Genomic DNA, 8,864 nt, shown 5'->3' on the forward strand with positions numbered 1-8,864 from the left:
TGGTGCTCATTGGCCATTAGGAGGATAGATGGCTTTGTAGGCCCAGATCCCTGTATTGGCTCCTAACAAGTAGTTGATGTTCCCTGAGAGAATGGGGAGGAAAAGCTGTGGGGGTTGAGGGAATAGGATACTTGCTCCAAAAGGTGTGCCCTCTGCCTTGTTCTCAGGTGTGCTGCCTTGCCTCATACCTCTGTCATACAGCTACTGCCTCAACCTGCCACCCCCATCTCATCCCTCCACATACACTCTCTTTAACCCCAGCAAAATAGAACAGGAAGTGGTCATAAACTCCTATTGGAGTCTCAGCAGAATTATGTTATATTCTCATGATTCTCAGCTTCTGAATCATCAAAATATAGAAAGGAATATATTTTCATTCCTTCCATCTAAGCTGCCCCAAGATACTGTGCTCATCATATCCAAAAGTGGGTGTGGCCGAGGTGACCCACTGGCAGCACAATAGTTCGGATTCATACTACAAAGTTGGCATTTTCCTCAGGGGAACATCAGGATGGGGGATGAGGAGGTGGGTAGGATCAGTTTAATTTTTGCCAAAGCCACAGTTCAATTCACCATGACAACTGTAAAAGCCAGCATTGTCTTACTGACAACAAGGGGCAGGTTAAAAATGAAAAGAGAAGAAAAGGAAATACATAAATCTTGGATGTTTTTTACTGTTTAGCATTCCATTTTGTCTGGAACTGGGATATTTAACCCTATATTACCTGCTGGATATTGGCCTATGATTTACTGTGCTCCGTTTGGACAGAAACTAATTAATTATATATTTGTTTTTAATTTTATTGTGATTTGGGTGAAATTTTACAAGGCAGATTCATTTTACATGCAGCAGCTCATACACTTTTTTTTTTTTTTTTGTGACACTGATTGCAATCCCTGCAGTATAACAGCTCTCCTCCCACTTCTTCCCTGTGGTTACCTTTCCCCATGTCCTTCTTACCCATGCATTCCTGCCTCCCTACCTTTCTCCTTGTGCAAATGCTTCCCTTCTGATCTCCCATGATTGATTGATCTAAGAAGTGTATACAAAATATAGCATGCTTCATGAATCTGCATGTCATCCTCACACAGAAGCCATATTAATCTCTGTATTATTCCAATTTTAATATATGTGCTGCCAAAGCAAGCATTGAAATTAATTTTTTAAATATCTAACATTATAACGCTAACAGAGAGTCCCCTCTATGGACACAACTTAAGTTAAAGTGTCTGTTGTGTCCAGGAAGTCAATAAAAGCTAGGCTTAATATTATTTCTTATCTATGTGTCATGATCATGTCTCAATATTTGTTGTGGCTCCTCTGAACAGTATTAAAAAGGAAAACAAATCCACTGCCATAGAGTCAATTCCGACTCACAGCAACCATATAGGACAGAGTAGAACTGCCACACAGGGTTTCCAAGGCTGTAAGTCTTTAAGGAAGCAGGCTGCCTCATCTATCTCCCATGGAGTGGTTGGTGGGTTTGAACTGCTGACCTTTTATTTAGTAACCAAATGCTTTAACCACTGTGCCACTAGAGCTCCCTGAACAGTGCAAGGAGCCCACAATAGGTAGAAATCACAGCTAAATACTTCTCCAGTCTGTTGTCTTAAACTGATTGCAATTCGTGGCCAAGAGACATGTTCAATATCATTTTCTATTTGTTTTCCACTAACTCTGTATAAAAGAATTAGCTTCTGAGTGAGTAGTGCTCAGTGATACCACCTGCTTGGAAATATATGCTCAGGGCACTCCAGGTAGAGAATCTTTCTTCATAGCAAATATTAAAAAAGAAAAGAAAAGCCTATTGAAAATGCAAGTGGCAAATGAACAGTGGATTTGTTTTCCTGAAATGGCCAGCTTATATACCTGGGAGTGCCCTGCAAAACCTGAGAAAAATTAGGGAGAAGAAGTTGTATTTCATTTGTTTGCTTCTCCTTTGATGGATGCCCCAGGACACTATCATCTTTTGGATTAATGTCTGGTAGAAGGAACACTGAAGGGTGAATGAAATGCCAGTTAATTCTATTATGCCATTTACTGATATCATGGCTGGACTCCATCTATCCCCAAGGGACTCTCTAGAAGGGAGCACATTTGATAGGGAATATAGATTGTGTGGTCCTAACAACCCAACAAAGGTAATCATGAGTCCTGGCCTTTGGCAACAGAGGATGTCAATCTGAGAGCCAACAAAACTGGAGAGATTCTTGTTCTTCCTCTATGAGCTTCCTCTGTGAGCTCTGGAAAGTCTGCAAAGATGAGGTTAATGTTTTGTAATTGGAATATTATCCACATTCTGACAGTTACACTGGCCAGAAGACCAATACTTAAATCTTGGTTCCACTATTTATCAGTAGGTAGCTCTCTTTAGCCTTTAGCTTCCTCACTTGTAAAATAGTGAAACACTTTGAGAACTTTGAGATGACATTCTAATGTAAGAAGTCATTATTATCACTATGTCCATATTCTACTTTTCTTCCCTACTTTAAATAGAGGAACAGTCTCTTTGCCAAGAACTCATAATTTCATAAGTGCACTGGTTTCATCTTATGATTCACCTTATGAATAGCAGTGAAACACTGTCTGATATGTTACTAGAAAACTTCATTAATAGCCCTGAAACATTGTCCAATATAGTGCTGGAAGATGAACCTCTCAGGTCAGAAGGCACTCAAAATACGACTGGGGAAGAGCTGCCTTCTCAGAGTAGAGTTGACCTTAATGATGTGGATGGAGTAAAACTTTTGGGACCTCCATTTGCTGATGTGGCATGACTCAAAATGAGAAGAAACAGCTGGAAGTATCCATTAATAATCAGAACATGGAATGTGCAAAGTATGAATCTAGGAAAATTGGAAGTTGTCGAAAATTAAATAGAATACGTAAAGATTGATATCCTAGGCATTAGTGACTTGAAATGGACTGATTTTGGCCATTTTGAATCAGATAACCATATGATCTACTATGCTGGGAATGGCAAATTGAAGAGGAATGGCATGACATTCATCGTCACAAAGAATATTTTAAGATCTGTCCTGAAGTACAAGGCTGTCAGTGATAAGATGATATCCATACATCTACAAGGAAGACCAGTTAATACTACTGTAATTCAAATCTATGCACCAACCACCAAAGCCAAAGATGGGGAAATTGAAGATTTTTACCAATTTCTGCAGTCTGAAATTGAACAAACATGCAAACAAGATGTATTGATTATCATGGGTTATTGGAATGCAAAAGTTGGAAGCAAAGAAGAATCACTAGTAGTTGGAAAATATGGCCTTGGTGATAGAAATTATGCTGGAGATCACATGATAGAATTTTGCAAGACCAACAACTTACTCACTGCAAATACCTTTTTCCAGCAACATAAATGGGGGCTATACACACAGACTTTGCCAAATGAAGTACCTAGGAATTAGATCGACTACATCTGTGGCAAGAGGCCATGGAGAAGCTCAATATCTTCAGCCAAAAGAAGACCAGGAGCTGACTGTGGAACAGACCATCAACTACTCATATGCAAGTTCAAGTTGAAGTTGAAGACAATTAAAACAAGTCAAGGAGAACAAAAATATGACCTTGATGATATTCCTCCTGAATTTAGAGACAATCTAAAGAAAAGATTTGATGCATTGAACACCAGTGACTGAAAACCAGAGGAATTGTGGGATGACATCCAGAACATCATCCATGAAGAAAGAAAAAGTTTGTTAAAAAGACAGGAAAGAAAGAAAAGACCAAAATGTATGTCAGAAGAGACTTCTGGAATGTGTCTTTGAATGGAAAGTACCTAAAGCAAGTGGAAGAATTGACAAGATGAAAGAGCTGAACAGGAGCCTTCAAAGAGCAGCTCAAGAAGACAAAGTCAATTATTATAATGAAATGTGCAAAGATCTGAAGTTAGAAAATCAAAAGAGAAGAACATACTCAGTATTTCTCAAACTGAAAGAACTGAAGGAAAAATTCAAGCCACAAGTTGCAATATTGAAAAATTGTATGGGCAAAATATTGACTGATGCAGGAAACATCAAAAGAAAATGGAAGGAATACACAGAATCACTGTACCAAAAAGAATTAGTTAATGTTCATCCATTTCAGGAGGTGGTATATAATCAAGAACCAATGGTATTGAAGGAAGAAATTAAGCTCCACTGAAGGAAGTGGCGAAGAACAAGTCTCCTGGAATTGACAGAATAGCATTGAGATGTTTCAACAAATGAATGCCGTGCTGGAGGCACTCAATTGTCTGTGCCAGGAAATGTGGAAGACAGCAGCTGCCTGGCCAACTGACTGGAAGAGATCCATATTTGTACCCATTCCAAAGAGAGATGATCCCAGAGAATGTGGAAATTATCGAACAATATCATTAATATCACATGCAAGTAAAATTTTGCTGAAGATAATTCAAAAACAGTATATTGACAGAGAACTTCCAGAAATGCAAGCCAGATTCAGAAGAGGACATGGAATGAGGGATATCATTGCTGGTGTCAGATGGATCTTGGCTGAAAGCAAAGAATACCAGAAAGATGTTTACTTGTGTTTTATTGGCGATGCAAAAGCATTTGACTGTGTGGATCATAACAAATTATGGTAACATTGAGAAGAATGAGAATTCCAGAACACTTAATTGTGTTCATGAGGAACATTACCTAGACCAGGAGGCTATTATTCGAACAGAACAGAACAAGGGGATACTGCATTGTTTAAAATCAGGAAGGGAGTGCATCAGGATTGTATCCTTTCACCATACTTATTCAATCTGAATGCTGAGCAAATAATCCAATAAGCTGGACTGTATGAAGAAGACTGCAGGATCAGAATTGGAGGAAGGCTCATTAACAGCCTGCATTATGGAGATGACACAACTTTGCTTGCTGAAAGTGAGGATGACTTAAAGCACTTACTGGTGAAAATTAAAGACTATAGTCTGCAGTATGGATTACACCTCAACACAAAGAAAATGAAAATCCTCACAACAGGACCAATAAGCAGCATCACAATAAATGGAGAAAAGATTGAAGTTGTCAAAGATTTCTTATTACTTGGTTCCACAATCAACACCAATGGAAGCAGCAGTCAAGACATCAGACAACGTATTGCAGTGGGCAAGTTTGCTGCAAATAGCCTCTTTAAAATGCTGAAGAGCAACAATATCTCTTTGAAGACTAAGGTGCCCCTAACCCAAGCCATGGCATTTTCAATTGCCTTATATGCATGTGAGAGTTGGACAATGAATAAGGAAGATCAAAGAAGAGTCGATGTTTTTGAGTTGTGGTGTTGGCAAAGAATACTGAAGATACCATGGACTGCCAAAAGAACTAAAAACTCTTTTCTGAAAGTGAAGCCAGAATGCTCCTTGGAAGCCAGAATGATCAGACTTCATCTCACCTACTTTGGTCATGTTGTCAGAAGGGACTATTCCTTGGAAGGGGATCATGCTTGGTAAAGTGGAGGGTCAATAAAAAAGGGGGAAGCCTCTCAACAAGATGGATTGACACAGTGGCTGCAATGATGAGCTCAGGTAATTATCAAAACAATATCAGGATTGTGAGCGTGGCACAGGACCGGCCAGTATTTCATTCTGTTGTACATAGGGTCACTATGTGTCAGAGCCAACTCAATGGCACCTAACAACAACAACACTGGTTTCTTCAGTATTTTTCCTCAAGTCTCCCATTCACTTGTTTGTGAGAAAGTAGATCATCTAATGAGCCATGGGAAACCATCCACCTCAGCTCCCTATTTCAGAGATAAAAAGCCAAGGTAGCAACTGATTTCCTTGAGGAGAATTGAAGGGGTTTGCGTAGGTAAGAACCTAGGTTTGTTCCATGACTAATAACCCCACTCAAGGTGAAACACAGCAGGGTAATTAAAGTAAAATCAGCAAAAACTTCTAGAACTATATGGATTATCCAAGGATTATCTTCATTAATTAAATAATGTAAATTAAAATAATTGTTGGGAAACAAACCATTCTGTGCCATCCTGAATGTTGGCACACTTAAGAAATTGAAGCTTCCTCATTTCATCACATTGCATTTACTAAGAGATAAGGAGTTTCATCAGTCTCTGCCCTAGGATGCAGTGTTACAGATATAAGTGCTGCAGTAGGAGGTAGCTGATGCCAGGCAGTGGCTTTGACTTGCAGCATTGGACAACCCAGAGGCACAGGCTGGGTATTGCCATAAATCTTGGTCATCACAGATCTTTATTGTGATTAAGGTATGTCAAGAATTTGAAGTCCAAGTCATAGTAAGCTTAGAACACAGAATCCTATATTTAGAGATGGGAGGCTCTTTAGAGATAATCTAAACTTTCATTACTCAAAAGTGTGGTCCCAGGGCGAGCAGCATCAGCATCAGCTGGGAGCTTGTCACAAATGCAGAATCTCAGGCCCCACCACAGACCTACCGAATCAGAATCTGCACTTAACAAAATTCCCAGGTGATCTGTGATTTAGAAGCACTCGTCTACCCTACTCCCCTTGTTTTACAGATGAGTAAACTAAGTCACTGCAAAACTACACAACCTGATCAAGAGCACAGAACAGGTCAGTGGCAGAGGAAGAACCAGCACACCCATGCATAATCTGATTCGTAGCTCTGTGAATTGATGAGTTATGGGCCTGGTATCAAAAACAAAGATGAATCCTCTTAGTGAAATGTGAAATAGTGACACCAATAATGCTGATTTAAGGAGTTAAACTAATTTTCTACTCTTGTGTGTATAAATGGATTGTTGTTGTTATGTGCTGTCAAGTCGGCCCCGACTCATAGCAACCCCTCCTTGGGTTTCCGAGGCGGTATCACTACGGAAGTAGATTGCCCCCATCTTCCTTCCGAGGAGTGGCTGGTGGGTTTGAACCGCCAGCCCTCTGGTTAGCAGTCAAGTGCCTTAGGCACCATGCTACCAGAGCTCCTATAAATGGATTAGTTCTCACCAAATTACTAAATTCTCCTGGTGATATTTCCTTCTGATTGCAGATAGAACACTGGGTGCCTTAAAAACAAAAACTAAAAATGACAGTAAAGAAGAATATTCCTTTGGATATAGTTTTGCATCTATTACATATGGCAGTGTGGCTCACTGTTGAGACTGGGTCCAGCCAAGGGCTTTTGCTCTTACTGCTACCTGTGAGTAGGATGCTCTACTTCCAGATCTTCACATGGTACATGGTAGGTTCCATTTTATTATTCAATTATCATGCTTGGAGAAAGATTTTGTGGACACTCTATCTAGAGAAAACATCTGTCCCTGTTCATTTCCCTCAGTATTTCCTGTATTCCCATTCTATCTCTATCTCCCACCCAGGGGTGCCTCTGAAGACAGGGCCTGGTGATCAGCTTCTGAAAGGTCACCGCCTTTGAAAACTAACACCAACAACAACAATTATCTATATCTATGTGGCAGTAATACTGGGGGAAAATTTTAGTGTAATTATAGGAATGATTTTAATGTTCTTTTAATCTTATTCTGTATACTTAGCAAGTAAGAGGCACAGCTTAAAATGACTATCTAAAATGACCCCTTCCAAAGCAAGTACACTTGATGAGAACAGAAACTTTGCCTCATTTGTACACTGTTCCATCCCTATTGACCAAAATCAGTGCTTGGCACATAGGTGACATTCAATAATATTTGTTAAATAAATGGATAAATAATTTAGAATAAAGTTTGTCATTCTCCAGGCTAACAGTTGCTGTTGATCGACTCCAACTCATGGCAACCCCATGTGTGCTCCATAGAGTTTTCAGTGGCCTATTTTTTAGAAGTAGATCACCAGGCCTATTTCTAAGGTGCTTTGGACTCAAGTCTCCATCCTTTTGATTAGTAGCTAAGAATGTTAATTCTTTGCACCACTCAGGGACCTAGGACAATAAACAATACGAGCTGATATTTATTAGTTTTCAGAATGTGCTGGGCACTGATTTACATGCTTTACATATGTTGTCTCATTTAATTTATTTTTTCATTATTAAAATTCAAAAAGCTGGCACTAGTGTCAAGTGCTTGGAAGTTAATGCCTCTTCTTAAAATTGGGGCAATTAACTGAAAGTTGGGCTGGATTTCATGCACACATTCCTAGATGAGGCACTGGGTGGCCTTCTGCACAAAAGTGGTCCACACTGACTGAGCTTACAAGGATTCAGGCTGTACTGGGTAGACCAGAGAGAGCACTACACCCAATATGGTGTCTTGGTCCTCTTCCTGGTTTTCCTTGGAGCACATGAATAGTGACAACTGCACTTAGAGGGATTTCTTGGAAACAAATGTCTTGGTATACTTTTCAAAGTGATGATAGAAAAGTTATTAACTTTTGCCCATTACTTGTGCATGACTTACAAAGTCATTTGTAACAAAATAACTCATGGAGAGAAAAATATGATGTCAAACAGAGGACAATTCTAGATCACTGATGAAACAAAGCAAATAGGCCAATTTTGGTCTCAGTCATCAAGTCCATTTCAGATGCTGACAGAGAAACAAGGAATCCCTGAGTGTGTAAATGGTTCATGCACTCCGCTGAAGTTTTCCCAGAGGTGCCACAGAAGAAAGGCCTGGAGCTCTACTTCTGAAAAATCAGCCATTGACAACTCTGTGAATCACAGGTCTGCTCTGATACACATGGGGTCGCCAGGAGTTGGTGTCAACTTAATGGCAACCTTTTTTTTTTAAAAACACAGAAATGAAGGGCAATGAACTTACCCCTCAGTACAGCAACTTCTGCTTAATTGTTTTCCAATGAAAAATTTCCCGAAGTGCTCAGTCCCCACTCTACTCTCAGCCTTGGTTTCCACCAGTTCCCACATCCATACCAAACAGCTGCAACTGGCTGAGTCAGTAGGCCTGGGCC

The 8,864-nt window shown here is 39.8% G+C and overlaps 1 pseudogene; it reads right to left on the reverse strand.

The window, feature by feature from the left end:
- Window positions 1-1,047: 1,047 nt before the first annotated feature.
- LOC122150490 lies at window positions 1,048-1,147 on the reverse strand (annotated as a pseudogene).
- Between the last annotated feature and the right edge of the window lie 7,717 nt (window positions 1,148-8,864).

Source organism: Orycteropus afer, unplaced genomic scaffold (assembly GCF_000298275.1).
Source record: "Orycteropus afer afer isolate SDZICR_OR568_19922 unplaced genomic scaffold, OryAfe1.0 scaffold00008, whole genome shotgun sequence".
Lineage (NCBI taxonomy): Eukaryota > Metazoa > Chordata > Mammalia > Tubulidentata > Orycteropodidae > Orycteropus > Orycteropus afer.